This window comes from Rutidosis leptorrhynchoides, chromosome 1, assembly GCF_046630445.1.
Source record: "Rutidosis leptorrhynchoides isolate AG116_Rl617_1_P2 chromosome 1, CSIRO_AGI_Rlap_v1, whole genome shotgun sequence".
NCBI classification, from domain to species: Eukaryota; Viridiplantae; Streptophyta; class Magnoliopsida; order Asterales; family Asteraceae; genus Rutidosis; species Rutidosis leptorrhynchoides.
In genome coordinates this window covers 679,635,149-679,640,054 of record NC_092333.1, presented here as the reverse complement: position 1 = coordinate 679,640,054, position 4,906 = coordinate 679,635,149, and positions in this window count along the sequence as shown.

Genomic DNA, 4,906 nt, shown 5'->3' with positions numbered 1-4,906 from the left:
CAACACGCTGTCTTATCAACGGCCATAACGTTTGTGTTCCACAAGACCAAGGATGGGAAGTAGTCCTAGTAAAACCAGAATGCATGACTTGTTTCTGGATGTATGAATTACGTGTCTTTATTGCCTTTGCTGAACGACTTGTGTACTAGCTAGAATTATCTTCACAACTATCTTGTATGAAAGTTATTGTGTGCTATATTTCATGCTTTATGTAAAATAAGCGGTATTGTAAGTTTGTAAAATATTGTATAAAAGTTTGAACGCGAAATATTATTATAATCAGTTTTTCATATAGAATTGTAGTAGTTGAATTGTATATTAGCTACTAAGTATGAACTTAACGGGTAGGTACTACCCGAATTTAAACTTATAAAACGCTAATATGAAGAAAAAGCTTTTATAAATGAGTTCATATTATGCTACGAAATACTATTAACTACTCTTAATATTCTGTATGATTAACTTGTTCCATTTGACTATTTTGAAGGAAATGGCACCGACTACTCGACACACCTTGAATATGAATGAAGAGGAATTCCGTACTTTTCTAGCTTCAAACATAGCTGCAGTACAGGCTGCGCTACATACCAACAATAAGCTTGGATCTAGCAGTACAGGAAATCGTGTAGGATGCACCTACAAAGAATTCACTGCCTGCAAACCTTTGGAATTTGATGGAACTGAAGGACCGATCGGATTGAAACGGTGGACCGAGAAGGTCGAATCGGTGTTTGCCATAAGTAAGTGTACTGAAGAGGACAAAGTGAAGTATGCTACGCATACCTTCACAGGTTCTGCGTTAACATGGTGGAATACCTATCTAGAGCAAGTGGGACAAGATGATGCGTACGCACTACCGTGGTCAGCATTCAAGCACTTGATGAACGAGAAGTACCGTCCCAGAACCGAGGTCAATAAGCTCAAGACAGAACTTAGAGGGTTACGAACCCAAGGATTTGATATTACCACGTACGAAAGACGATTCACAGAATTGTGCCTATTATGTCCGGGAGCGTTCGAAGATGAGGAAGAGAAGATCGACGCGTTTGTGAAAGGATTACCGGAAAGAATCCAAGAAGATATAAGTTCACACGAGCCCGCCTCCATACAACAGGCATGTAGAATGGCTCACAAACTAGTGAACTAGATTGAGGAAAGAATTAAAGAACAGACGGCTGAAGAGGCCAATGTGAAGCAAGTCAAAAGAAAGTGGGAGGAAAATGGTGATAAGAATCACCAATACAACAACAACAACAGCAATTACAATAATAATCACAACAATTATCCCAACAATCGCAACATCAATCGCAACTACAACAAACGGCCCAACAACAACAACAACAACAACTACAACAATCATCCCAACAACAATAACAACCGCAACAACAACAACAATCAGAAGCAGCTATGCCAAAGGTGTGAAAAGTATCACTCGGGGTTCTGCACCAAATTTTACAACAAGTGTAAAAGAAATGGTCATAGCGCGGCGAAGTGTGAGGTCTACGGACCAGGGGTTAACAGAACGAAAGGAACAAATGGTTTCGGAACGAGTAATGGCGGAGCAAGTAGTGTCGGAGCAAGTTATGCTAATGTAGTTTGTTATAAATGTGGAAAACCGGGCCACATTATTAAAAATTGCCCGAACCAGGAGAACATGAATGGACAAGGCCGCGGAAGAGTTTTCAATATTAATGCGGCAGAGGCACAAGAAGACCCGGAGCTTGTTACGGGTACGTTTCTTATTGACAATAAATCTGCTTACGTTTTATTTGATTCGGGTGCGGATAGAAGCTATATGAGTAGAGATTTTTGTGCTAAATTAAGTTGTTCATTGACGCCGTTGGATAGTAAATTTTTACTCGAATTAGCAAACGGTAAATTAATTTCAGCAGATAATATATGCCGGAATCGAGAAATTAAACTGGGTAGCGAAATATTTAAGATTGATTTGATACCAGTAGAGTTAGAGAGTTTTGATGTAATAGTTGGCATGGACTGACTGAAGAAGGTGAAAGCAGAGATCGTATGTTATAAAAATGCAATTCGCATTGTACGAGAAGAAGGAGAACCCTTAATGGTGTACGGAGAAAAGGGCAACATGAAGCTACATCTTATTAGTAATTTGAAGGCACAAAAACTAATAAGAAAAGGTTGCTATGATGTTCTAGCACACGTCGAGAAAGTACAAACTGAAGAAAAGAGCATCAATGATGTTCCCGTCGCAAAAGAATTTCCCGATGTATTTCCGAAAGAATTACCGGGACTACCTCCACATCGATCTGTTGAATTTCAAATAGATCTTGTACCAGGAGCTGCACCAATAGCTCGTGCTCCTTATAGACTCGCACCCAGCGAGATGAAAGAACTGCAAAGCCAACTGCAAGAACTATTAGAACATGGTTTCATTCGACCAAGCACATCACCATGGGGAGCTCCTGTTTTGTTTGTCAAGAAGAAGGATGGTACATTTAGGTTGTGTATTGACTACAGAGAGTTGAACAAACTTACCATCAAAAACCGTTATCCACTGCCGAGAATTGACGACTTATTTGATCAACTACAAGGCTCGTCGGTTTATTCGAAGATCGATTTACGTTCTGGATATCATCAAATGCGAGTAAAGGAGGATGATATTCCAAAAACTGCTTTTAGGACGCGTTATGGTCATTACGAGTTTATGGTTATGCCGTTTGGATTGACTAACGCACCAGCTGTGTTCATGGACCTTATGAACCGAGTGTGTGGGCCATATCTTGACAAGTTTGTCATTGTTTTCATCGATGACATACTTATTTACTCAAAGAATGATCAAGAGCACGAAGAACATTTGAGAAAAGTGCTAGAAGTATTGAGGAAAGAAAAACTGTACGCTAAGTTTTCAAAGTGTGCATTTTGGTTGGAAGAAGTTCAATTCCTCGGTCACATAGTGAACAAAGAAGGTATCCAGGTGGACCCGGCAAAGATCGAAACCGTTGAAAAGTGGGAAACCCCAAAAACTCCGAAGCATATACGTCAATTTTTAGGATTGGCTGGTTACTACAGAAGATTCATCCAAGATTTCTCCAAAATAGCAAAACCCTTGACTGCATTAACGCATAAAGGGAAGAAATTTGAATGGAAGGATGAACAAGAGAAGGCGTTTCAATTATTGAAGAAAAAGATAACTACGGCACCTATATTGTCATTGCCTGAAGGGAATGATGATTTTGTGATTTATTGTGACGCATCAAAGCAAGGTCTCGGTTGTGTATTAATGCAACGGACGAAGGTGATTGCTTATGTGTCTAGACAATTGAAGACTCACGAGTAAAATTATATGACGCATGATTTGGAATTAGGAGCGGTTGTTTTTGCATTAAAGACTTGGAGGCACAACTTATATGGGGTCAAAAGTATTATATATACCGACCACAAAAGTCTTCAACACATATTTAATCAGAAACAACTGAATATGAGGCAGCGTAGGTGGATTGAATTGTTGAATGATTACAACTTTGAGATTCGTTACCACCCGGGGAAGGCAAATGTGGTAGCCGACGCCTTGAGCAGAAAGGACAGAGAACCCATTCGAGTAAAATCTATGAATATAATGATTCACACTAACCTTACTACTCAAATAAAGGAGGCGCAACAAGGAGTTTTAAAAGAGGGAAATTTAAAGGATGAAATACCCAAAGGATCGGAGAAGCATCTTAATATTCGGGAAGACGAAACCCGATATAGGGCTGAAAGAATTTGGGTACCAAAATTTGGAGATATGAGAGAAATGGTACTTAGAGAAGCTCATAAAACCAGATACTCAATACATCCTAGAACGGGGAAGATGTACAAGGATCTTAAGAAACATTTTTGGTGGCCAGGTATGAAAGCCGATATTGCTAAATATGTAGGAGAATGTTTGACGTGTTCTAAGGTCAAAGCTGAACATCAGAAACCATCAGGTCTACTACAACAACCTGAAATCCCGGAATGGAAATGGGAAAACATTACCATGGATTTCATTACTAAATTGCCAAGGACTGCAAGTGGTTATGATACTATTTGGGTAATAGTTGATCGTCTCACCAAGTCAGCACACTTCCTGCCAATAAGAGAAGATGACAAGATGGAGAAGTTAGCATGACTGTATTTGAAGGAAGTCGTCTCCAGACATGGAATACCAATCTCTATTATCTCTGATAGGGATGGCAGATTTATTTCAAGATTCTGGCAGACATTACAGCAAGCATTGGGAACTCGTCTAGACATGAGTACTGCCTATCATCCACAAACTGATGGGCAGAGCGAAAGGACGATACAAACGCTTGAAGATATGCTACGAGCTTGTGTTATTGATTTCGGAAACAGTTGGGATTGACATCTACCGTTAGCAGAATTTTCCTACAACAACAGCTACCATTCAAGCATTGAGATGGCGCCGTTTGAAGCACTTTATGGTAGAAAGTGCAGGTCTCCGATTTGTTGGAGTGAAGTGGGGGATAGACAGATTACAGGTCCGGAGATAATACAAGAAACTACCGAGAAAATCATCCAAATTCAACAAAGATTGAAAACCGCCCAGAGTCGACAAAAGAGCTACGCGGACAGTAAAAGAAAAGATATAGAGTTTGAAATTGGAGAAATGGTCATGCTTAACGTTTCACCTTGGAAAGGCGTTGTTCAATTTGGTACACGGGGGAAACTAAATCCAAGGTACATTGGACCATTCAAGATTATAGATCGTGTCGGACCAGTAGCTTACCAACTGGAGCTACCTCAACAACTCGCGGCTGTACATAACACTTTCCACGTCTCAAATTTGAAGAAATGTTTTGCTAAAGAAGATCTCACTATTCCGTTGGACGAAATCCAAATCAATGAAAAACTTCAATTCATTGAAGAACCCGTCGAAATAATGGATCGTGAG